The 24829-nt window shown below is 61.9% G+C and overlaps 14 non-coding genes across 14 annotated transcripts; 5 read left to right on the top strand and 9 right to left on the bottom strand.

Annotated features, from left to right (window-relative positions):
- Positions 1-3609: 3609 nt before the first annotated feature.
- On the bottom strand, positions 3610-3681 carry TRNAE-CUC (transfer RNA glutamic acid (anticodon CUC)). The gene has a single exon. It is a non-coding gene; the product is annotated as a tRNA-Glu (tRNA).
- A 276-nt stretch (positions 3682-3957) lies between these two features.
- On the bottom strand, positions 3958-4029 carry TRNAG-UCC (transfer RNA glycine (anticodon UCC)). Its single transcript has one exon. It is a non-coding gene; the product is annotated as a tRNA-Gly (tRNA).
- Positions 4030-4830: 801 nt separating this feature from the next.
- On the bottom strand, positions 4831-4902 carry TRNAD-GUC (transfer RNA aspartic acid (anticodon GUC)). Its single transcript has one exon. It is a non-coding gene; the product is annotated as a tRNA-Asp (tRNA).
- Positions 4903-5466: 564 nt separating this feature from the next.
- On the top strand, positions 5467-5549 carry TRNAL-CAG (transfer RNA leucine (anticodon CAG)). Its single transcript has one exon. It is a non-coding gene; the product is annotated as a tRNA-Leu (tRNA).
- A 1635-nt stretch (positions 5550-7184) lies between these two features.
- TRNAG-GCC (transfer RNA glycine (anticodon GCC)) lies at positions 7185-7255 on the top strand. Its single transcript has one exon. It is a non-coding gene; the product is annotated as a tRNA-Gly (tRNA).
- Positions 7256-13147: 5892 nt separating this feature from the next.
- On the bottom strand, positions 13148-13219 carry TRNAE-CUC (transfer RNA glutamic acid (anticodon CUC)). Its single transcript has one exon. It is a non-coding gene; the product is annotated as a tRNA-Glu (tRNA).
- A 276-nt stretch (positions 13220-13495) lies between these two features.
- Positions 13496-13567, bottom strand: TRNAG-UCC (transfer RNA glycine (anticodon UCC)). Its single transcript has one exon. It is a non-coding gene; the product is annotated as a tRNA-Gly (tRNA).
- Positions 13568-14368: 801 nt separating this feature from the next.
- TRNAD-GUC (transfer RNA aspartic acid (anticodon GUC)) lies at positions 14369-14440 on the bottom strand. The gene has a single exon. It is a non-coding gene; the product is annotated as a tRNA-Asp (tRNA).
- A 564-nt stretch (positions 14441-15004) lies between these two features.
- On the top strand, positions 15005-15087 carry TRNAL-CAG (transfer RNA leucine (anticodon CAG)). Its single transcript has one exon. It is a non-coding gene; the product is annotated as a tRNA-Leu (tRNA).
- A 1635-nt stretch (positions 15088-16722) lies between these two features.
- TRNAG-GCC (transfer RNA glycine (anticodon GCC)) lies at positions 16723-16793 on the top strand. Its single transcript has one exon. It is a non-coding gene; the product is annotated as a tRNA-Gly (tRNA).
- Positions 16794-22690: 5897 nt separating this feature from the next.
- Positions 22691-22762, bottom strand: TRNAE-CUC (transfer RNA glutamic acid (anticodon CUC)). Its single transcript has one exon. It is a non-coding gene; the product is annotated as a tRNA-Glu (tRNA).
- Positions 22763-23038: 276 nt separating this feature from the next.
- On the bottom strand, positions 23039-23110 carry TRNAG-UCC (transfer RNA glycine (anticodon UCC)). The gene has a single exon. It is a non-coding gene; the product is annotated as a tRNA-Gly (tRNA).
- Positions 23111-23911: 801 nt separating this feature from the next.
- Positions 23912-23983, bottom strand: TRNAD-GUC (transfer RNA aspartic acid (anticodon GUC)). The gene has a single exon. It is a non-coding gene; the product is annotated as a tRNA-Asp (tRNA).
- A 564-nt stretch (positions 23984-24547) lies between these two features.
- On the top strand, positions 24548-24630 carry TRNAL-CAG (transfer RNA leucine (anticodon CAG)). The gene has a single exon. It is a non-coding gene; the product is annotated as a tRNA-Leu (tRNA).
- The last annotated feature ends 199 nt before the right edge of the window (positions 24631-24829 follow it).

The raw sequence follows: 24829 nt of genomic DNA on the forward strand, positions 1-24829 counted from the left end.
CTGTAGAGTAGTAGCTGCAGTAGTGGAAGTATAGTTGATTGACAATAGTGTGTTAGTTTCAGGTGCACAGCAGGGAGATACTATTTTCCATAGATGATGTATTTTCAGGTTTATTTCCATAATGGGGTACCAGAAGATACTGACTCTCATTCCCTGTGCTATTCTCTATATCCTCGTTACTTGATCTCTTTTCTATATTGTACGGTGTGTCTGTTCATCGCAGCTCCCAACTTATTCTTCCACTTCTCCCTTTCGCCTTGGGTAAGCATCAGTTTGTGTTCTACGTCTGTGACTCTGTTTCTGTTTTGCACATAGATTCATTGGTATTATTGTTTAGATTCCACATATCTCTCTCCCTCGCTGTTGGACTTACTTCACTAAGTGTAATCTTCTCTAGGTCCATCCTTTTTGCTGCATATGGCACTATTTCATTCTTTTTTGATGGCTGAGTAATATTCCACAGTACGTTTTCCATGTCTTGGCTATAGCACATAGTGCTGCTGTGAACATGGGGGTTCATGTCTCTTTTCAAGGTATAGTTTCTCTCTTTCCCGGGTGTGTCCCGAGGATTGGGACTGCTGGATCATATGATAGCTCGTCTTTCTCCTCTTTCTGTATTTCGTCACTGATCTCTCTCTCTCTCTCTCTCTAAGTGATTAGTGATTTACTTCTATGTACTTGTGCTTGGGGAGCACAGCTGATGAACAATATCATGTGAATTTCAGATGCACAGCAAAGGGAGACTATTTTCCATGGCTAATATTTTTTCGGCTTGATTTCTAGTGCAGTTTGCTAGAAGATAGTGAATATTATTCCCCGAGTTATTCTGTATATCCTTGCTGCTTTCTCCCTCACACATAGTAGTGTGTATCCATTCCTTTCAGCTTCTGATTTATGACTCCACTTCTCCCTTTCCCCTTGGGGAACCATCATTTGGTTTTCTATGTCTGTGAGTCTGTTTCGCACATAGATTCATGTGGAATAGGTTTTAGTTTCCACATATCTTGTCCTTTTCTGTCGGACGTCTTTCGCTAAGTCTAGTAGTCTCTGGGACCATCCTTGTGGTGGCTAATGGCAATATTTCATTCTTTTTCCTCATGGCTGAGAAATAATCCATGCTACACAGATACCACATCTTGTGCCAGCCGTCTGTTGGTGGGCGGTTGTGTACTTTCCACCTTGGCTATTGCAAATAATGCTGCTGCGAACATGGAGGTACGCGTATCGTTTGGCATTAGAGTTTCGTCTTTTCCGGGCACGTACCCAGGAATGGGACTGCTGGATCATATGGAAGCTCTCCTTTGGCCTCTTGAAATCTGAACCTCCACCCTCACCCCCACCCCCACCCCCACCCCCACCCCCAGCCCCACGCAATCACACTCACATGAGACTGGATGTTTTCTCTTGATGACAGGCGATTTATGTCTCTGGGGCAGTAGAACGCCCCCACCCCATTCGGACCACACCTCGCCCCTGTCGCATCCTGCGTTTCTGTTTCTCTCTTGCCTGCTTCTTACCCACCGCCCCCAGTCCCAGCCCAGTGGTTCGCCTGACCGCCTTGCAGCACAGCGCACCAGTCTGGCAAGCTCACCCACCACCCTGCCCCGATGGCGTCCTCTCCCACCATCCTCCTCGCACCACAGCCCACTCACATACCCGGCTTGCCACCCGCCCTTCCTCCTAGCCGGCAGGCTCGGCCCACTCTACCCCGCACCATACCCTTGTACCCCAGGCCCGACTCTCACACGCCCTGCCTGGAAGTCTCCCTTCCGCCAGCGCTCCTCAGACCCCCTGCTACTCCAGCTCCCCCCGTACCCCAGATCTGACCTACCCGCACACACGTACCAGCACCGGTGCCACCACCGTCCCAAGCTTCTGCAGAGCCTCTGCCTGAGTGGCCAGCAGCTCTCCCGGCCAGGTCCCTGCAAGCCCAATACCTCCGTGCCCGCCCCTGCTCCAGCCAGACACCCCAGGCCCTTCCTCCCACCTCCCAGCAAGCGGCTCACCACCACCCTCTCTCCACAGGGCTGTTTTGCTCCGTTCCCTAATCCACATGGGGTGACCACCACCAACGGCCACGAACACCTTCCTCCCGCACTGTCACACAGCCCCAAGGTACCAGCAAGGCCACCGAGGAAACTTCCTGCAGTGATGGGAAGCCCCATCTGCCCACTCTCGCTCCTTTCCACAGGGGACCTGCAGTTGTCCAAATGCACCGAGTGTGACACCACCACGGCAGGTCGGTGCACGTCACCGGCTGTCCCGTTTGCCTCTGAAGGAAACAATCTGTGAGCAGACGTTAAAGCCTTTGGCGACAGAGGTGCCCAAGCTTGGGCTGAATGGGGACTGAGGACTTACCTTGGGGAGAATCCTTAGGAGAAGGTGAGGACGGGCTGCGAAGGAGGACAGCGCATATCCTGGATAGACAGACAGGAACGGTGAGAATGGGAAACCATGAGAAGTCATGTCTAGGGGAGCGGTGTATGTGTGCGCGCGCGCACGTGGGTGTGTGTCTTTGCTCTGGGGGAGGGAGGGACGTATGCACGGTCACATTCTTGCCTCACTGTGATAGGGTTGAGAGCGTTGGTCACGCACCTGGAATGCGATATTAGCTGGTGGTCCACCCTGTCACGCATCTGCTTCCGCCGCATCCCACCTGCTTGGCTCCGTCTTCACGGCTGACCTCCGGTATCTGCCTGCGCTCTGACTTCCACTGCCTGGCGGTGTAACTCCTGGCACGTGTTTGGATTCATTTTCACATCTCTGCCTCCGGGGTGCCTTGGTCCGCCTCTCTGCTCCCATGGCCCGCTCAAGACCAGGACGCCCTTGGAGCCCACCACCGGGCCACGGGAGTCACAGGCAGTCCAGGACCTGGCCCACGAGGAAGCGGCCGGAGTCCCTGCAAGTGGCCCGACTTGGAGATGGAGATCCCTCTCCTGCACCTTCCCGATGGATCCGCGTCGCAGGTGCTGGCACTCAATGGGACCCTCCACCCCCACCCCTCCATGCCGACCCCCCCCACCGCCATCCGCACCCCCACCCCCACCCCCATCCCCACCTGCACTGCTGCACTGCCATCACCCCCCCCGCCCCACCCGCATTGCCACCGCCACCACCACCACCACCTTTACCACAAACAGCAGCAGCAGCAGCAGCAGCGGCTCCAGCCCCAGCACCACACCAGGACTGCCACCGCCGCCACCAGGGGTAGCGGAGGCAGCAGCAGTAGCAGCACCAACACCAGCCCCTCAGGAAGGAAGACGGGATGGGTCGTCAGCGGTGAGATGCGTCGTGGCAGAAGTCGTGCTGCCGGAGAGTCCAAACGCAGGTGGGGGCGTTTGCTCGTGGCCACAGCCTCGGCGGGGAGAGAGGCTGCCCCGGGCCGTCGTGTTTGGGGCTGAGGCAAGGGTCCGAGAAGGAGGAGGCGGGATGTGGAGGGCCTGGCGTGGGCGAGCGCTCCAGTGCGGCCAAAAGGGTTGCGTGGCAGGGCTTGGGCTGGAGGTGGACGGTGGCGGGCGGCTGCTGGCGGGGCTCCGAGGCGGCGGAGCAAGCGTGGGCTGGCTAAAAGGGGGCGCGGGACGGTGGGAGGCCGAGAGGCAGAAGAAGGGCTTCCCTGACCGGGAATCGAACCCGGGCCGCGGCGGTGAGAGCGCCGAATCCTAACCACTAGACCACCAGGGAGCGCCAGGCCTGCCATTCGCTGCTCCTCGCCCCATAGCGCCCGCGCCGCGCCACCTCGGCGCCAAGACCCGGCTTCCCCAAGTCCAGTCCCCGCGCCGCTCCTGGCAGTGCACGTGCCCTCGCGTTCTTCCTGCTGGCCGCAGCCGCAAAACACTGCGCGCCTGCTTCTCGCACACACGCGAAAAGCCGCGAAGGGCCAGCTAGCTCCCCGCTCCCGGCTCTCCCTCCCAGGCCCGGGGCCCGAGGCCCGCGGAGCTCGGCAAAAGGTCGGCCCACTGCGTTGGCCGGGAATCGAACCCGGGTCAACTGCTTGGAAGGCAGCTATGCTCACCACTATACCACCAACGCTGCACAGCCCGGGCCGCCCGCAGACGCCGGCCCCGGGCTCGCCCGACCGCACTCTCGCCGCCGCCTCGGCCGCCGTCTCCTCCTCCTCGTCCTCCTCCTCCTCCTCCTGTCCCTCCTCCTCCTCCTCCTGGTCCTCCTCCCCCTCCTCCCCCTCCTCCGCCTCCGCCGCCTGGAGCAGCCCTGCCCCGACGCCCCGCCAGCCGGCAGCTCCGTGCTGCCACAGGCGACACCAACGACCGCCCGGAGCCCCAGCCGCGCCAGCCCTCCGCAGCTGCCCTAGTCCACCGGCCCGACCGCCTCAGGGGGGCGCTCTCGCTGCCTTGCTGCTCCCGGGGCCTCGGCTTCACGCCGCGGGCCACCCCCCGCCCCCGCCCTCACCCCCACCCCGGGGGACGCGTCCTCCAGCACCTGGCTCCCCAAGGCCCTTCTCCCCCCGGCGCGGGGCCAGGCCGCCTCCCGCACCGACAGGGGACGGCACTCATCCGCCACCCACCCGGCCCGCCCGCTGTGCAGAGCTGCGCGGCTGTGCGGCGCTCCGCAAGGAGCCCAGTGAGGCCGGCCCTTCGGACGGGCCGCGATGTCGTCGGGCGGTTGTGGGGTCGAGAGGAGGCCCTGGCTCGCCGTGGCGACCGAGCGCCCGGCGAGGAGGAAGGGCTGGAGGGCTGCAGGGGGTGCAGGGCGGGCAGGCTAGGCACACGCTGGCCTCGCTGGAGGGCGGACGGCGACGGGAGGAGAAGGGCCCTTGGGGGCCGGGCGGCAGGACCGAGCGCGGCGCCGGCCATCAAAAAGAGGGCGTGCTGCCTCCCCGTCGGGGAATCGAACCCCGGTCTCCCGCGTGACAGGCGGGGATACTCACCACTATACTAACGAGGACGGCGGCGACCGCTGGGGCGCCCGGCCGCTCTGGGCTGCCTGCCGGCGCCTCCCTCTGCCCTCTGCCCACCACGGGCGCCGGGCGCGTGCCCGACCCGACCCGACACCAAACCAACCGCGTCGTCCAAAGCAGCAGCCCCCGGCCCCGACAGGGACGCGGACCCGCGTGGCGCTGACACCTGCCAGTGCGCGCTGCCTGTTGCCTCCAACGCGGGGATCGCGCCGGGTGCAGGGGGCCCGACAGGCCAAGCGAGGCTTCGAGGAGGGCCTGGGCGTGCGCCGTGCCCCGTCCGGCGAAGAGAGGCGCGGGAGGGTGCTGCCGGCACGCGCTGGCCCGACGCGGCCGGGCGCGGTCCGGGGCCAGGGGTGGGCGAGGCCGCCACCGCGCCGGAGCCAGGCGCGTCGGCAGGCCTCGCTCGCCGTCGGCCACCGCGCGCCCGGTGCGTTGCTCAGCCAGACGGCCGCCCGCCTGGCGCGGAGCACCGCGTCCAGCCAAGGGCACCGCTGTTGGCGTCGCGGCGGGTCCCAGCCAGCCGAGCGGCGACGCGCCCGCTCCGGCCCGCCGTCAGGATGGCCGAGCGGTCTAAGGCGCTGCGTTCAGGTCGCAGTCTCCCCTGGAGGCGTGGGTTCGAATCCCACTCCTGACAAGCCAGCCTTTTGGCCCGCCCCACTAACGCACCCGTCCCTCTGGCAGCCCTTGACCGCCTTCCTCTCCGTTGGCGCACTGCACTCTTGCGGCCTCTCCAAACTCAGGCCCGGACATCCGTGCCTCTCACACGCGGGACCCTCTCCGCCACGGCCGCGCTTCCTGCCCACCCGCCCGCGGGCTTGGCAGAAATGGCCCAGTTGGAAGCCTCCCGGACACACGCCCTCCCGCCCAGCCAGTACGCCCCCTCCTACCTGCACCCACACCACCAACCTTCAGTCCTTCGCACCACATCTTTCCTCACCTGCTTGCTTGCTGCTGCGGCTGCTGCTGCTGCTGCTGCTAGTTTTTCTCCTTCCCTCCCTCCCTTCCTTCCTTCCGCCCTCCGTCCCTCGCTCCCACTCCCACTGCACCCGCTGCACCCCGCCACCGCCACACACACACCAGACGCGGGTGCAAAGCCCTCGACTCTTCACCCGCCTTCCGCCTGCCCGACTTCTGCCTGGTGAACAGCGGGCTCACTCTCCCAGCCTTGCTGCCACGTCCGCCACCAGCAGCTCTCCCTCCGTCCAACATCCTGTCCCTTGCGCCAGCCCCGCCGGCCCGCCTGCCCATTCCATTCCCCCCACAGCCACGCGGAGGTGGCCGACGCCGTCTTGCCGGCCTGGGGTGCGTGCCCTCGGTGCGTATTGGCCTTGGGGCCTCGGCTGGGCCACAGCTGCCTGCCTCCCAGCACGCAGGCAGCCCAGCTTCCTGCTGGGCCAGGGACCACCGGGCCCTCCCTGCAGGAGGCCTGGCGCAGGAGTCGCTCCCGGGAAGAGTGCTCCAGCGAGGAGAGAGCGCGCGCCCTGGACGCCCCGTCACCCGCCCACAGACGTCCGGCCCTCAGCCCGGGCCACCCCCTTGGGCGCCACAGCGCACGTTGCCCGGGGAAGCCGCTGCCCCGGCCGGACCTAACCGCACCCTGGCGCGTCGCTCCTCTCACGACCAACGCCTCAGAGCGGGACCCCTCGGGAGAGGGCTGGGCCAGAGCGCAGCAGCGAGGCCCAGGCACCTGTGGTCCTTGGGCCTGAGCGTCTGCTCGGTGGCGGCGGCGCTCCCGGGGGTCCATCTCCGGCGCTCGCGGCCCCGACCCCGGCCCCGCGCGAGCTCCGATGCCTGCCCCACTCCCATCCCACCCCCACCCCTGGCCGCCCTCGCCCGCCCCGCAGCGGCAAGAAAGCCAGCCGCCAGAGGGACTTGGGGTCGGGACCTGGCGGTCACCGAGACGAAACTCGGCCCTCAGCCGCAGCCGCCGCGCCTCGCCTCGCCTCGCCTCGCCGGCCCTGCCTGCGATTCGGGCGCGGGTCGGGCTGCTTCCGCTCCTGGCTTCCTCTGGCGACAGCGACAGCCTCGCGGCGGCCGTGGACGGCAGAGAAAGCGCAGGATGGGCCGAGCCCGCCTGCGTCCCTCCGTCCCTCTGTCCTCTCGACCGCCTGGCGCCCTGGGGTCGCCCACGTGCCCGGAGCCTGTCACTGGGGTGGGCCGTCGGCCTCCTGCGCAAACGGAGCAGAGGCCCTCGGGCGAGCGGCGCCCAGTATCGGGCTCTTGGCTGCGAGCAGCGCTGGGGCAGCATCGGGCGCCGGGTGCCCTCGGTGCGTGGGTGGTTCAGTGGTAGAATTCTCGCCTGCCACGCGGGAGGCCCGGGTTCGATTCCCGGCCCATGCAGCCGCAGCGTCGCCTTTTGGTTCCCGCAGCCCCAAAGCGGAGCTAGGCGTCCCCGCTCCCACGCCCAAGGCACCGGGCCTGCCACAGCTCGCTCCCACCCGCAGCTCTCCACCGCACCTGCCGGCCTGTCCTTCCCACGCGGACGCCCCCCCACCCGACACACACTGTGGAGCCAAGCCTCCACCACCTGACACCTCGCGCGCTCCGCCACTCTAGCGCCCGGACACCTTGCTTGGGCTTGTGCTCTTCCTCACCCTGACCCCACACTTGCGTCACTCCTTGCCCCGTAAGCAATACCCCACACTAGCACCGGCGCGCCCCATCTCTTCACCTTTCACCACCTCTCCAAGCTCTCTGGCTCCCTCTGCCCACACTCCGAAAACGATACCGTGTTTGCACAACCAGCAGCAAGGAAGGTGCCACCTCGGGCAGTGATACAGCCCATTGTCCTAGAGAGTCCCCGAAGCATTGTCTTGCACGAGGAGTTCCAGAGAAGTCCACGATGCCATGGCAAACCGCACTCTGTATTCATGTTTTGTCCCTCAGCAGAAATATGTTTCCAACACCGCCCACTCCTCCACCACTAGTACCACCACCACCATCACCACCCCCACGACCACCCCCCCTCCCCTGAACCTCTCCTCCTACCGACAGCATCATGGCTGCTCCGGACAGCACCACCACCTCAGGCCGCGCCCTCACCACCACCGCTACTCCACCCAACACCCCCATCCCACCCCCTATCTCCCCACTCCTTCCCTGATCCTTTCCAATTCCTACGTTGTCAAAGATCCTACTCTTGCATTTCTCCCGGTGGCCTCCTTGATCTGTTTGGATTGTTTGTGTTTGTTTGTTTGTGTCCTAGCTAAGTAGAAGTAGAGTTGATTTACAATACTGTGTTCGTGTCAGGTGTACAGCGAAGCGATTCAGTGAAATGTGCTTTTTCAGGTTATTTTCCAGTACGGTTTCTTAGGAGATATGAAGCTAGTTCCTGGTGCTAGGCAGTAAAATCCTTGCTGCTTCTCTGCTTTAGGGATACTGTTGCCTCTCCTTTAACCCCAACCCCACCTCCAAATATGTCCCTCCCCTACACTTTCCCCTTGGGTAACCACACGTGTGTTTTCTACGTCTGTGAGTCTCTCTTTGTTTTGCACAAAGGTTCACTTCGTTGCAGTTTTTAGATTCCACGTACCTTTATCCTTCTCAGTCAGACTTACTTTACTAAGTGTAATATTCTCTAGGACCATCCAGGTTGCGCCAAATGGCAAGGTTTCATTGCTTTCTATGGCTGAGGAATGTTGCATACTACACATGCAGCACATCTTCTTTTTCTTTCTTCCTTAAGAGCTTTTACTGAGATACAATGGACATACGATAAACTGCATATATTGAAAGTGTACAATTTGATACTTCTTTTCTTATTAGTAATGTATATATGGCAATCCCAACCTGCCAGTTCATCCCACCACAACCCCCCGCCCCCCTTTCCCCACTTGGTGTCTATATGTCTGTTCTCTACATCTGTGTCTCTATTTCTGCCTTGCAAACCGGTTGATGGGTACCGTTTTTCTTTATTCTGCTTACATGTGTTAACACACGATATCTGTTTTTCTCTTTCTGACTCACTTCACTCTGTATGACAGTCTCTAGGTCCATCCATGTCTCGACAAATGTCCCAACTGCGTTCCTTTTTACAGCTGAGTAATATTCAATCGCGTATATGTACCACATCTTCTTTACCCATTCACCTGTTGATGGACATTTAGGTTGCTTCCACGTCCCGGCTCTTGTAAACAGTGCTGCAGTGAACACTGGCGTGCACGTACAGCACATCTTCTTGCGACTGCCGTCTGTTGATGAGCACTTGGGTGTTTTCCACGTCATGGCTATGGCACACAGTGCTGCTATGAACATGAGGGTGCATGCATCTTTTCAAATTAGAGCTTTTGTCTTTTCCAGATGTGTACTGAGGATTGGGATTGCTAGATCATATGACAGCTCACCTGTCCTTCTTTCTTTTTTCTTTCTTCGCTTCTTCCTTGCTTGCTTTTTCTTTCTTTCATTTCCTTTCCTTCCTTCCTTCCTTCCTTTATTTTATGCTTCTATCCTTCCTTCCTTCTTTCCTTGCTTGCTTGCTTCTTCCTTTGCTGCTTGCTTGGTTTTTCTTTCTTTCATTTGTCTTTCCTTCTTTGCTTCTTCCTTCCTCCCTCCCTCCACCCCTTCCTCGCTCCCTACATTCCTTCCTTCTGTCCTTCCGTCCTTCCTTCCTTCCTTCCTTCCTTTCTGTAGAGTAGTAGCTGCAGTAGTGGAAGTATAGTTGATTGACAATAGTGTGTTAGTTTCAGGTGCACAGCAGGGAGATACTATTTTCCATAGATGATGTATTTTCAGGTTTATTTCCATAATGGGGTACCAGAAGATACTGACTCTCATTCCCTGTGCTATTCTCTATATCCTCGTTACTTGATCTCTTTTCTATATTGTACGGTGTGTCTGTTCATCGCAGCTCCCAACTTATTCTTCCACTTCTCCCTTTCGCCTTGGGTAAGCATCAGTTTGTGTTCTACGTCTGTGACTCTGTTTCTGTTTTGCACATAGATTCATTGGTATTATTGTTTAGATTCCACATATCTCTCTCCCTCGCTGTTGGACTTACTTCACTAAGTGTAATCTTCTCTAGGTCCATCCTTTTTGCTGCATATGGCACTATTTCATTCTTTTTTGATGGCTGAGTAATATTCCACAGTACGTTTTCCATGTCTTGGCTATAGCACATAGTGCTGCTGTGAACATGGGGGTTCATGTCTCTTTTCAAGGTATAGTTTCTCTCTTTCCCGGGTGTGTCCCGAGGATTGGGACTGCTGGATCATATGATAGCTCGTCTTTCTCCTCTTTCTGTATTTCGTCACTGATCTCTCTCTCTCTCTCTCTCTAAGTGATTAGTGATTTACTTCTATGTACTTGTGCTTGGGGAGCACAGCTGATGAACAATATCATGTGAATTTCAGATGCACAGCAAAGGGAGACTATTTTCCATGGCTAATATTTTTTCGGCTTGATTTCTAGTGCAGTTTGCTAGAAGATAGTGAATATTATTCCCCGAGTTATTCTGTATATCCTTGCTGCTTTCTCCCTCACACATAGTAGTGTGTATCCATTCCTTTCAGCTTCTGATTTATGACTCCACTTCTCCCTTTCCCCTTGGGGAACCATCATTTGGTTTTCTATGTCTGTGAGTCTGTTTCGCACATAGATTCATGTGGAATAGGTTTTAGTTTCCACATATCTTGTCCTTTTCTGTCGGACGTCTTTCGCTAAGTCTAGTAGTCTCTGGGACCATCCTTGTGGTGGCTAATGGCAATATTTCATTCTTTTTCCTCATGGCTGAGAAATAATCCATGCTACACAGATACCACATCTTGTGCCAGCCGTCTGTTGGTGGGCGGTTGTGTACTTTCCACCTTGGCTATTGCAAATAATGCTGCTGCGAACATGGAGGTACGCGTATCGTTTGGCATTAGAGTTTCGTCTTTTCCGGGCACGTACCCAGGAATGGGACTGCTGGATCATATGGAAGCTCTCCTTTGGCCTCTTGAAATCTGAACCTCCACCCTCACCCCCACCCCCACCCCCACCCCCACCCCCAGCCCCACGCAATCACACTCACATGAGACTGGATGTTTTCTCTTGATGACAGGCGATTTATGTCTCTGGGGCAGTAGAACGCCCCCACCCCATTCGGACCACACCTCGCCCCTGTCGCATCCTGCGTTTCTGTTTCTCTCTTGCCTGCTTCTTACCCACCGCCCCCAGTCCCAGCCCAGTGGTTCGCCTGACCGCCTTGCAGCACAGCGCACCAGTCTGGCAAGCTCACCCACCACCCTGCCCCGATGGCGTCCTCTCCCACCATCCTCCTCGCACCACAGCCCACTCACATACCCGGCTTGCCACCCGCCCTTCCTCCTAGCCGGCAGGCTCGGCCCACTCTACCCCGCACCATACCCTTGTACCCCAGGCCCGACTCTCACACGCCCTGCCTGGAAGTCTCCCTTCCGCCAGCGCTCCTCAGACCCCCTGCTACTCCAGCTCCCCCCGTACCCCAGATCTGACCTACCCGCACACACGTACCAGCACCGGTGCCACCACCGTCCCAAGCTTCTGCAGAGCCTCTGCCTGAGTGGCCAGCAGCTCTCCCGGCCAGGTCCCTGCAAGCCCAATACCTCCGTGCCCGCCCCTGCTCCAGCCAGACACCCCAGGCCCTTCCTCCCACCTCCCAGCAAGCGGCTCACCACCACCCTCTCTCCACAGGGCTGTTTTGCTCCGTTCCCTAATCCACATGGGGTGACCACCACCAACGGCCACGAACACCTTCCTCCCGCACTGTCACACAGCCCCAAGGTACCAGCAAGGCCACCGAGGAAACTTCCTGCAGTGATGGGAAGCCCCATCTGCCCACTCTCGCTCCTTTCCACAGGGGACCTGCAGTTGTCCAAATGCACCGAGTGTGACACCACCACGGCAGGTCGGTGCACGTCACCGGCTGTCCCGTTTGCCTCTGAAGGAAACAATCTGTGAGCAGACGTTAAAGCCTTTGGCGACAGAGGTGCCCAAGCTTGGGCTGAATGGGGACTGAGGACTTACCTTGGGGAGAATCCTTAGGAGAAGGTGAGGACGGGCTGCGAAGGAGGACAGCGCATATCCTGGATAGACAGACAGGAACGGTGAGAATGGGAAACCATGAGAAGTCATGTCTAGGGGAGCGGTGTATGTGTGCGCGCGCGCACGTGGGTGTGTGTCTTTGCTCTGGGGGAGGGAGGGACGTATGCACGGTCACATTCTTGCCTCACTGTGATAGGGTTGAGAGCGTTGGTCACGCACCTGGAATGCGATATTAGCTGGTGGTCCACCCTGTCACGCATCTGCTTCCGCCGCATCCCACCTGCTTGGCTCCGTCTTCACGGCTGACCTCCGGTATCTGCCTGCGCTCTGACTTCCACTGCCTGGCGGTGTAACTCCTGGCACGTGTTTGGATTCATTTTCACATCTCTGCCTCCGGGGTGCCTTGGTCCGCCTCTCTGCTCCCATGGCCCGCTCAAGACCAGGACGCCCTTGGAGCCCACCACCGGGCCACGGGAGTCACAGGCAGTCCAGGACCTGGCCCACGAGGAAGCGGCCGGAGTCCCTGCAAGTGGCCCGACTTGGAGATGGAGATCCCTCTCCTGCACCTTCCCGATGGATCCGCGTCGCAGGTGCTGGCACTCAATGGGACCCTCCACCCCCACCCCTCCATGCCGACCCCCCCCACCGCCATCCGCACCCCCACCCCCACCCCCATCCCCACCTGCACTGCTGCACTGCCATCACCCCCCCCGCCCCACCCGCATTGCCACCGCCACCACCACCACCACCTTTACCACAAACAGCAGCAGCAGCAGCAGCAGCGGCTCCAGCCCCAGCACCACACCAGGACTGCCACCGCCGCCACCAGGGGTAGCGGAGGCAGCAGCAGTAGCAGCACCAACACCAGCCCCTCAGGAAGGAAGACGGGATGGGTCGTCAGCGGTGAGATGCGTCGTGGCAGAAGTCGTGCTGCCGGAGAGTCCAAACGCAGGTGGGGGCGTTTGCTCGTGGCCACAGCCTCGGCGGGGAGAGAGGCTGCCCCGGGCCGTCGTGTTTGGGGCTGAGGCAAGGGTCCGAGAAGGAGGAGGCGGGATGTGGAGGGCCTGGCGTGGGCGAGCGCTCCAGTGCGGCCAAAAGGGTTGCGTGGCAGGGCTTGGGCTGGAGGTGGACGGTGGCGGGCGGCTGCTGGCGGGGCTCCGAGGCGGCGGAGCAAGCGTGGGCTGGCTAAAAGGGGGCGCGGGACGGTGGGAGGCCGAGAGGCAGAAGAAGGGCTTCCCTGACCGGGAATCGAACCCGGGCCGCGGCGGTGAGAGCGCCGAATCCTAACCACTAGACCACCAGGGAGCGCCAGGCCTGCCATTCGCTGCTCCTCGCCCCATAGCGCCCGCGCCGCGCCACCTCGGCGCCAAGACCCGGCTTCCCCAAGTCCAGTCCCCGCGCCGCTCCTGGCAGTGCACGTGCCCTCGCGTTCTTCCTGCTGGCCGCAGCCGCAAAACACTGCGCGCCTGCTTCTCGCACACACGCGAAAAGCCGCGAAGGGCCAGCTAGCTCCCCGCTCCCGGCTCTCCCTCCCAGGCCCGGGGCCCGAGGCCCGCGGAGCTCGGCAAAAGGTCGGCCCACTGCGTTGGCCGGGAATCGAACCCGGGTCAACTGCTTGGAAGGCAGCTATGCTCACCACTATACCATCAACGCTGCACAGCCCGGGCCGCCCGCAGACGCCGGCCCCGGGCTCGCCCGACCGCACTCTCGCCGCCGCCTCGGCCGCCGTCTCCTCCTCCTCGTCCTCCTCCTCCTCCTCCTGTCCCTCCTCCTCCTCCTCCTGGTCCTCCTCCCCCTCCTCCCCCTCCTCCGCCTCCGCCGCCTGGAGCAGCCCTGCCCCGACGCCCCGCCAGCCGGCAGCTCCGTGCTGCCACAGGCGACACCAACGACCGCCCGGAGCCCCAGCCGCGCCAGCCCTCCGCAGCTGCCCTAGTCCACCGGCCCGACCGCCTCAGGGGGGCGCTCTCGCTGCCTTGCTGCTCCCGGGGCCTCGGCTTCACGCCGCGGGCCACCCCCCGCCCCCGCCCTCACCCCCACCCCGGGGGACGCGTCCTCCAGCACCTGGCTCCCCAAGGCCCTTCTCCCCCCGGCGCGGGGCCAGGCCGCCTCCCGCACCGACAGGGGACGGCGCTCATCCGCCACCCACCCGGCCCGCCCGCTGTGCAGAGCTGCGCGGCTGTGCGGCGCTCCGCAAGGAGCCCAGTGAGGCCGGCCCTTCGGACGGGCCGCGATGTCGTCGGGCGGTTGTGGGGTCGAGAGGAGGCCCTGGCTCGCCGTGGCGACCGAGCGCCCGGCGAGGAGGAAGGGCTGGAGGGCTGCAGGGGGTGCAGGGCGGGCAGGCTAGGCACGCGCTGGCCTCGCTGGAGGGCGGACGGCGACGGGAGGAGAAGGGCCCTTGGGGGCCGGGCGGCAGGACCGAGCGCGGCGCCGGCCATCAAAAAGAGGGCGTGCTACCTCCCCGTCGGGGAATCGAACCCCGGTCTCCCGCGTGACAGGCGGGGATACTCACCACTATACTAACGAGGACGGCGGCGACCGCTGGGGCGCCCGGCCGCTCTGGGCTGCCTGCCGGCGCCTCCCTCTGCCCTCTGCCCACCACGGGCGCCGGGCGCGTGCCCGACCCGACCCGACACCAAACCAACCGCGTCGTCCAAAGCAGCAGCCCCCGGCCCCGACAGGGACGCGGACCCGCGTGGCGCTGACACCTGCCAGTGCGCGCTGCCTGTTGCCTCCAACGCGGGGATCGCGCCGGGTGCAGGGGGCCCGACAGGCCAAGCGAGGCTTCGAGGAGGGCCTGGGCGTGCGCCGTGCCCCGTCCGGCGAAGAGAGGCGCGGGAGGGTGCTGCCGGCACGCGCTGGCCCGACGCGGCCGGGCGCGGTCCGGGGCCAGGGGTGGGCGAGGCCGCCACCGCGCCGGAGCCAGGCGCGTCGGCAGGCCTCGCTCGCCGTCGGCCACCGCGCGCCCGGTGCGTTGCTCAGCCAGACGGCCGCCCGCCTGGCGCGGAGCACCGCGTCCAGCCAAGGGCACCGCTGTTGGCGTCGCGGCGGGTCCCAGCCAGCCGAGCGGCGACGCGCCCGCTCCGGCCCGCCGTCAGGATGGCCGAGCGGTCTAAGGCGCTGCGTTCAGGTCGCAGTCTCCCCTGGAGGCGTGGGTTCGAATCCCACTCCTGACAAGCCAGCCTTTTGGCCCGCCCCACTAACGCACCCGTCCCTCTGGCAGCCCTTGACCGCCTTCCTCTCCGTTGGCGCACTGCACTCTTGCGGCCTCTCCAAACTCAGGCCCGGACATCCGTGCCTCTCACACGCGGGACCCTCTCCGCCACGGCCGCGCTTCCTGCCCACCCGCCCGCGGGCTTGGCAGAAATGGCCCAGTTGGAAGCCTCCCGGACACACGCCCTCCCGCCCAGCCAGTACGCCCCCTCCTACCTGCACCCACACCACCAACCTTCAGTCCTTCGCACCACATCTTTCCTCACCTGCTTGCTTGCTGCTGCGGCTGCTGCTGCTGCTGCTGCTAGTTTTTCTCCTTCCCTCCCTCCCTTCCTTCCTTCCGCCCTCCGTCCCTCGCTCCCACTCCCACTGCACCCGCTGCACCCCGCCACCGCCACACACACACCAGACGCGGGTGCAAAGCCCTCGACTCTTCACCCGCCTTCCGCCTGCCCGACTTCTGCCTGGTGAACAGCGGGCTCACTCTCACAGCCTTGCTGCCACGTCCGCCACCAGCAGCTCTCCCTCCGTCCAACATCCTGTCCCTTGCGCCAGCCCCGCCGGCCCGCCTGCCCATTCCATTCCCCCCACAGCCACGCGGAGGTGGCCGACGCCGTCTTGCCGGCCTGGGGTGCGTGCCCTCGGTGCGTATTGGCCTTGGGGCCTCGGCTGGGCCACAGCTGCCTGCCTCCCAGCACGCAGGCAGCCCAGCTTCCTGCTGGGCCAGGGACCACCGGGCCCTCCCTGCAGGAGGCCTGGCGCAGGAGTCGCTCCCGGGAAGAGTGCTCCAGCGAGGAGAGAGCGCGCGCCCTGGACGCCCCGTCACCCGCCCACAGACGTCCGGCCCTCAGCCCGGGCCACCCCCTTGGGCGCCACAGCGCACGTTGCCCGGGGAAGCCGCTGCCCCGGCCGGACCTAACCGCACCCTGGCGCGTCGCTCCTCTCACGACCAACGCCTCAGAGCGGGACCCCTCGGGAGAGGGCTGGGCCAGAGCGCAGCAGCGAGGCCCAGGCACCTGTGGTCCTTGGGCCTGAGCGTCTGCTCGGTGGCGGCGGCGCTCCCGGGGGTCCATCTCCGGCGCTCGCGGCCCCGACCCCGGCCCCGCGCGAGCTCCGATGCCTGCCCCACTCCCATCCCACCCCCACCCCTGGCCGCCCTCGCCCGCCCCGCAGCGGCAAGAAAGCCAGCCGCCAGAGGGACTTGGGGTCGGGACCTGGCGGTCACCGAGACGAAACTCGGCCCTCAGCCGCAGCCGCCGCGCCTCGCCTCGCCTCGCCTCGCCGGCCCTGCCTGCGATTCGGGCGCGGGTCGGGCTGCTTCCGCTCCTGGCTTCCTCTGGCGACAGCGACAGCCTCGCGGCGGCCGTGGACGGCAGAGAAAGCGCAGGATGGGCCGAGCCCGCCTGCGTCCCTCCGTCCCTCTGTCCTCTCGACCACCTGGCGCCCTGGGGTCGCCCACGTGCCCGGAGCCTGTCACTGGGGTGGGCCGTCGGCCTCCTGCGCAAACGGAGCAGAGGCCCTCGGGCGAGCGGCGCCCAGTATCGGGCTCTTGGCTGCGAGCAGCGCTGGGGCAGCATCGGGCGCCAGGCGCCCTCGGTGCATGGGTGGTTCAGTGGTAGAATTCTCGCCTGCCACGCGGGAGGCCCGGGTTCGATTCCCGGCCCATGCAGCCGCAGCGTCGCCTTTTGGTTCCCGCAGCCCCAAAGCGGAGCTAGGCGTCCCCGCTCCCACGCCCAAGGCACCGGGCCTGCCACAGCTCGCTCCCACCCGCAGCTCTCCACCGCACCTGCCGGCCTGTCCTTCCCACGCGGACGCCCCCCCACCCGACACACACTGTGGAGCCAAGCCTCCACCACCTGACACCTCGCGCGCTCCGCCACTCTAGCGCCCGGACACCTTGCTTGGGCTTGTGCTCTTCCTCACCCTGACCCCACACTTGCGTCACTCCTTGCCCCGTAAGCAATACCCCACACTAGCACCGGCGCGCCCCATCTCTTCACCTTTCACCACCTCTCCAAGCTCTCTGGCTCCCTCTGCCCACACTCCGAAAACGATACCGTGTTTGCACAACCAGCAGCAAGGAAGGTGCCACCTCGGGCAGTGATACAGCCCATTGTCCTAGAGAGTCCCCGAAGCATTGTCTTGCACGAGGAGTTCCAGAGAAGTCCACGATGCCATGGCAAACCGCACTCTGTATTCATGTTTTGTCCCTCAGCAGAAATATGTTTCCAACACCGCCCACTCCTCCACCACTAGTACCACCACCACCATCACCACCCCCACGACCACCCCCCCTCCCCTGAACCTCTCCTCCTACCGACAGCATCATGGCTGCTCCGGACAGCACCACCACCTCAGGCCGCGCCCTCACCACCACCGCTACTCCACCCAACACCCCCATCCCACCCCCTATCTCCCCACTCCTTCCCTGATCCTTTCCAATTCCTACGTTGTCAAAGATCCTACTCTTGCATTTCTCCCGGTGGCCTCCTTGATCTGTTTGGATTGTTTGTGTTTGTTTGTTTGTGTCCTAGCTAAGTAGAAGTAGAGTTGATTTACAATACTGTGTTCGTGTCAGGTGTACAGCGAAGCGATTCAGTGAAATGTGCTTTTTCAGGTTATTTTCCAGTACGGTTTCTTAGGAGATATGAAGCTAGTTCCTGGTGCTAGGCAGTAAAATCCTTGCTGCTTCTCTGCTTTAGGGATACTGTTGCCTCTCCTTTAACCCAACCCCACCTCCAAATATGTCCCTCCCCTACACTTTCCCCTTGGGTAACCACACGTGTGTTTTCTACGTCTGTGAGTCTCTCTTTGTTTTGCACAAAGGTTCACTTCGTTGCAGTTTTTAGATTCCACGTACCTTTATCCTTCTCAGTCAGACTTACTTTACTAAGTGTAATATTCTCTAGGACCATCCAGGTTGCGCCAAATGGCAAGGTTTCATTGCTTTCTATGGCTGAGGAATGTTGCATACTACACATGCAGCACATCTTCTTTTTCTTTCTTCCTTAAGAGCTTTTACTGAGATACAATGGACATACGATAAACTGCATATATTGAAAGTGTACAATTTGATACTTCTTTTCTTATTAGTAATGTATATATGGCAATCCCAACCTGCCAGTTCATCCCACCACAACCCCCCGCCCCCCTTTCCCCACTTGGTGTCTATATGTCTGTTCTCTACATCTGTGTCTCTATTTCTGCCTTGCAAACCGGTTGATGGGTACCGTTTTTCTTTATTCTGCTTACATGTGTTAACACACGATATCTGTTTTTCTCTTTCTGACTCACTTCACTCTGTATGACAGTCTCTAGGTCCATCCATGTCTCGACAAATGTCCCAACTGCGTTCCTTTTTACAGCTGAGTAATATTCAATCGCGTATATGTACCACATCTTCTTTACCCATTCACCTGTTGATGGACATTTAGGTTGCTTCCACGTGCCGGCTCTTGTAAATAGTGCTGCAGTGAACACTGGCGTGCACGTACAGCACATCTTCTTGCGACTGCCGTCTGTTGATGAGCACTTGGGTGTTTTCCACGTCATGGCTATGGCACACAGTGCTGCTATGAACATGAGGGTGCATGCATCTTTTCAAATTAGAGCTTTTGTCTTTTCCAGATGTGTACTGAGGATTGGGATTGCTAGATCATATGACAGCTCACCTGTCCTTCTTTCTTTTTTCTTTCTTCGCTTCTTCCTTGCTTGCTTTTTCTTTCTTTCATTTCCTTTCCTTCCTTCCTTCCTTCCTTTATTTTATGCTTCTATCCTTCCTTCCTTCTTTCCTTGCTTGCTTGCTTCTTCCTTTGCTGCTTGCTTGGTTTTTCTTTCTTTCATTTGTCTTTCCTTCTTTGCTTCTTCCTTCCTCCCTCCCTCCACCCCTTCCTCGCTCCCTACATTCCTTCCTTCTGTCCTTCCGTCCTTCCTTCCTTCCTTCCTTCCTTTCTGTAGAGTAGTAGCTGCAGTAGTGGAAGTATAGTTGATTGACAATAGTGTGTTAGTTTCAGGTGCACAGCAGGGAGATACTATTTTCCATAGATGATGTATTTTCAGGTTTATTTCCATAATGGGGTACCAGAAGATACTGACTCTCATTCCCTGTGCTATTCTCTATATCCTCGTTACTTGATCTCTTTTCTATATTGTACGGTGTGTCTGTTCATCGCAGCTCCCAACTTATTCTTCCACTTCTCCCTTTCGCCTTGGGTAAGCATCAGTTTGTGTTCTACGTCTGTGACTCTGTTTCTGTTTTGCACATAGATTCATTGGTATTATTGTTTAGATTCCACATATCTCTCTCCCTCGCTGTTGGACTTACTTCACTAAGTGTAATCTTCTCTAGGTCCATCCTTTTTGCTGCATATGGCACTATTTCATTCTTTTTTGATGGCTGAGTAATATTCCACAGTACGTTTTCCATGTCTTGGCTATAGCACATAGTGCTGCTGTGAACATGGGGGTTCATGTCTCTTTTCAAGGTATAGTTTCTCTCTTTCCCGGGTGTGTCCCGAGGATTGGGACTGCTGGATCATATGATAGCTCGTCTTTCTCCTCTTTCTGTATTTCGTCACTGATCTCTCTCTCTCTCTCTCTCTAAGTGATTAGTGATTTACTTCTATGTACTTGTGCTTGGGGAGCACAGCTGATGAACAATATCGTGTGAATTTCAGATGCACAGCAAAGGGAGACTATTTTCCATGGCTAATATTTTTTCGGCTTGATTTCTAGTGCAGTTTGCTAGAAGATAGTGAATATTATTCCCCGAGTTATTCTGTATATCCTTGCTGCTTTCTCCCTCACACATAGTAGTGTGTATCCATTCCTTTCAGCTTCTGATTTATGACTCCACTTCTCCCTTTCCCCTTGGGGAACCATCATTTGGTTTTCTATGTCTGTGAGTCTGTTTCGCACATAGATTCATGTGGAATAGGTTTTAGTTTCCACATATCTTGTCCTTTTCTGTCGGACGTCTTTCGCTAAGTCTAGTAGTCTCTGGGACCATCCTTGTGGTGGCTAATGGCAATATTTCATTCTTTTTCCTCATGGCTGAGAAATAATCCATGCTACACAGATACCACATCTTGTGCCAGCCGTCTGTTGGTGGGCGGTTGTGTACTTTCCACCTTGGCTATTGCAAATAATGCTGCTGCGAACATGGAGGTACGCGTATCGTTTGGCATTAGAGTTTCGTCTTTTCCGGGCACGTACCCAGGAATGGGACTGCTGGATCATATGGAAGCTCTCCTTTGGCCTCTTGAAATCTGAACCTCCACCCTCACCCCCACCCCCACCCCCACCCCCACCCCCAGCCCCACGCAATCACACTCACATGAGACTGGATGTTTTCTCTTGATGACAGGCGATTTATGTCTCTGGGGCAGTAGAACGCCCCCACCCCATTCGGACCACACCTCGCCCCTGTCGCATCCTGCGTTTCTGTTTCTCTCTTGCCTGCTTCTTACCCACCGCCCCCAGTCCCAGCCCAGTGGTTCGCCTGACCGCCTTGCAGCACAGCGCACCAGTCTGGCAAGCTCACCCACCACCCTGCCCCGATGGCGTCCTCTCCCACCATCCTCCTCGCACCACAGCCCACTCACATACCCGGCTTGCCACCCGCCCTTCCTCCTAGCCGGCAGGCTCGGCCCACTCTACCCCGCACCATACCCTTGTACCCCAGGCCCGACTCTCACACGCCCTGCCTGGAAGTCTCCCTTCCGCCAGCGCTCCTCAGACCCCCTGCTACTCCAGCTCCCCCCGTACCCCAGATCTGACCTACCCGCACACACGTACCAGCACCGGTGCCACCACCGTCCCAAGCTTCTGCAGAGCCTCTGCCTGAGTGGCCAGCAGCTCTCCCGGCCAGGTCCCTGCAAGCCCAATACCTCCGTGCCCGCCCCTGCTCCAGCCAGACACCCCAGGCCCTTCCTCCCACCTCCCAGCAAGCGGCTCACCACCACCCTCTCTCCACAGGGCTGTTTTGCTCCGTTCCCTAATCCACATGGGGTGACCACCACCAACGGCCACGAACACCTTCCTCCCGCACTGTCACACAGCCCCAAGGTACCAGCAAGGCCACCGAGGAAACTTCCTGCAGTGATGGGAAGCCCCATCTGCCCACTCTCGCTCCTTTCCACAGGGGACCTGCAGTTGTCCAAATGCACCGAGTGTGACACCACCACGGCAGGTCGGTGCACGTCACCGGCTGTCCCGTTTGCCTCTGAAGGAAACAATCTGTGAGCAGACGTTAAAGCCTTTGGCGACAGAGGTGCCCAAGCTTGGGCTGAATGGGGACTGAGGACTTACCTTGGGGAGAATCCTTAGGAGAAGGTGAGGACGGGCTGCGAAGGAGGACAGCGCATATCCTGGATAGACAGACAGGAACGGTGAGAATGGGAAACCATGAGAAGTCATGTCTAGGGGAGCGGTGTATGTGTGCGCGCGCGCACGTGGGTGTGTGTCTTTGCTCTGGGGGAGGGAGGGACGTATGCACGGTCACATTCTTGCCTCACTGTGATAGGGTTGAGAGCGTTGGTCACGCACCTGGAATGCGATATTAGCTGGTGGTCCACCCTGTCACGCATCTGCTTCCACCGCATCCCACCTGCTTGGCTCCGTCTTCACGGCTGACCTCCGGTATCTGCCTGCGCTCTGACTTCCACTGCCTGGCGGTGTAACTCCTGGCACGTGTTTGGATTCATTTTCACATCTCTGCCTCCGGGGTGCCTTGGTCCGCCTCTCTGCTCCCATGGCCCGCTCAAGACCAGGACGCCCTTGGAGCCCACCACCGGGCCACGGGAGTCACAGGCAGTCCAGGACCTGGCCCACGAGGAAGCGGCCGGAGTCCCTGCAAGTGGCCCGACTTGGAGATGGAGATCCCTCTCCTGCACCTTCCCGATGGATCCGCGTCGCAGGTGCTGGCACTCAATAGGACCCTCCACCCCCACCCCTCCATGCCGACCCCCCCCACCGCCATCCGCACCCCCACCCCCACCTCCATCCCCACCTGCACTGCCATCACCCCCCCGCCCCACCCGCACTGTCATCACCACCACTGCCGCCACCACCACCACCTTTACCACAAACAGCAGCAGCAGCAGCAGCAGCAGCAGCGGCTCCAGCCCCAGCACCGCACCAGGACTGCCACCTCCGCCACCAGGGGCAGCGGAGGCAGCAGCAGCAGCAGCACCAACACCAGCCCCTCAGGAAGGAAGACGGGATGGGTCGTCAGCGGTGAGATGCGTCGTGGCAGAAGTCGTGCTGCCGGAGAGTCCAAACGCAGGTGGGGGCGTTTGCTCGTGGCCACAGCCTCGGCGGGGAGAGAGGCTGCCCCGGGCCGTCGTGTTTGGGGCTGAGGCAAGGGTCCGAGAAGGAGGAGGCGGGATGTGGAGGGCCTGGCGTGGGCGAGCGCTCCAGTGCGGCCAAAAGGGTTGCGTGGCAGGGCTTGGGCTGGAGGTGGACGGTGGCGGGCGGCTGCTGGCGGGGCTCCGAGGCGGCGGAGCAAGCGTGGGCTGGCTAAAAGGGGGCGCGGGACGGTGGGAGGCCGAGAGGCAGAAGAAGGGCTTCCCTGACCGGGAATCGAACCCGGGCCGCGGCGGTGAGAGCGCCGAATCCTAACCACTAGACCACCAGGGAGCGCCAGGCCTGCCATTCGCTGCTCCTCGCCCCATAGCGCCCGCGCCGCGCCACCTCGGCGCCAAGACCCGGCTTCCCCAAGTCCAGTCCCCGCGCCGCTCCTGGCAGTGCACGTGCCCTCGCGTTCTTCCTGCTGGCCGCAGCCGCAAAACACTGCGCGCCTGCTTCTCGCACACACGCGAAAAGCCGCGAAGGGCCAGCTAGCTCCCCGCTCCCGGCTCTCCCTCCCAGGCCCGGGGCCCGAGGCCCGCGGAGCTCGGCAAAAGGTCGGCCCACTGCGTTGGCCGGGAATCGAACCCGGGTCAACTGCTTGGAAGGCAGCTATGCTCACCACTATACCACCAACGCTGCACAGCCCGGGCCGCCCGCAGACGCCGGCCCCGGGCTCGCCCGACCGCACTCTCGCCGCCGCCTCGGCCGCCGTCTCCTCCTCCTCGTCCTCCTCCTCCTCCTCCTGTCCCTCCTCCTCCTCCTCCTGGTCCTCCTCCCCCTCCTCCCCCTCCTCCGCCTCCGCCGCCTGGAGCAGCCCTGCCCCGACGCCCCGCCAGCCGGCAGCTCCGTGCTGCCACAGGCGACACCAACGACCGCCCGGAGCCCCAGCCGCGCCAGCCCTCCGCAGCTGCCCTAGTCCACCGGCCCGACCGCCTCAGGGGGGCGCTCTCGCTGCCTTGCTGCTCCCGGGGCCTCGGCTTCACGCCGCGGGCCACCCCCCGCCCCCGCCCTCACCCCCACCCCGGGGGACGCGTCCTCCAGCACCTGGCTCCCCAAGGCCCTTCTCCCCCCGGCGCGGGGCCAGGCCGCCTCCCGCACCGACAGGGGACGGCGCTCATCCGCCACCCACCCGGCCCGCCCGCTGTGCAGAGCTGCGCGGCTGTGCGGCGCTCCGCAAGGAGCCCAGTGAGGCCGCCCCTTCGGACGGGCCGCGATGTCGTCGGGCGGTTGTGGGGTCGAGAGGAGGCCCTGGCTCGCCGTGGCGACCGAGCGCCCGGCGAGGAGGAAGGGCTGGAGGGCTGCAGGGGGTGCCGGGCGGGCAGGCTAGGCACGCGCTGGCCTCGCTGGAGGGCGGACGGCGACGGGAGGAGAAGGGCCCTTGGGGGCCGGGCGGCAGGACCGAGCGCGGCGCCGGCCATCAAAAAGAGGGCGTGCTGCCTCCCCGTCGGGGAATCGAACCCCGGTCTCCCGCGTGACAGGCGGGGATACTCACCACTATACTAACGAGGACGGCGGCGACCGCTGGGGCGCCCGGCCGCTCTGGGCTGCCTGCCGGCGCCTCCCTCTGCCCTCTGCCCACCACGGGCGCCGGGCGCGTGCCCGACCCGACCCGACACCAAACCAACCGCGTCGTCCAAAGCAGCAGCCCCCGGCCCCGACAGGGACGCGGACCCGCGTGGCGCTGACACCTGCCAGTGCGCGCTGCCTGTTGCCTCCAACGCGGGGATCGCGCCGGGTGCAGGGGGCCCGACAGGCCAAGCGAGGCTTCGAGGAGGGCCTGGGCGTGCGCCGTGCCCCGTCCGGCGAAGAGAGGCGCGGGAGGGTGCTGCCGGCACGCGCTGGCCCGACGCGGCCGGGCGCGGTCCGGGGCCAGGGGTGGGCGAGGCCGCCACCGCGCCGGAGCCAGGCGCGTCGGCAGGCCTCGCTCGCCGTCGGCCACCGCGCGCCCGGTGCGTTGCTCAGCCAGACGGCCGCCCGCCTGGCGCGGAGCACCGCGTCCAGCCAAGGGCACCGCTGTTGGCGTCGCGGCGGGTCCCAGCCAGCCGAGCGGCGACGCGCCCGCTCCGGCCCGCCGTCAGGATGGCCGAGCGGTCTAAGGCGCTGCGTTCAGGTCGCAGTCTCCCCTGGAGGCGTGGGTTCGAATCCCACTCCTGACAAGCCAGCCTTTTGGCCCGCCCCACTAACGCACCCGTCCCTCTGGCAGCCCTTGACCGCCTTCCTCTCCGTTGGCGCACTGCACTCTTGCGGCCTCTCCAAACTCAGGCCCGGACATCCGTGCCTCTCACACGCGGGACCCTCTCCGCCACGGCCGCGCTTCCTGCCCACCCGCCCGCGGGCTTGGCAGAAATGGCCCAG

Source organism: Hippopotamus amphibius, unplaced genomic scaffold (genome assembly GCF_030028045.1).
Source record: "Hippopotamus amphibius kiboko isolate mHipAmp2 unplaced genomic scaffold, mHipAmp2.hap2 scaffold_287, whole genome shotgun sequence".
NCBI lineage: Eukaryota > Metazoa > Chordata > Mammalia > Artiodactyla > Hippopotamidae > Hippopotamus > Hippopotamus amphibius.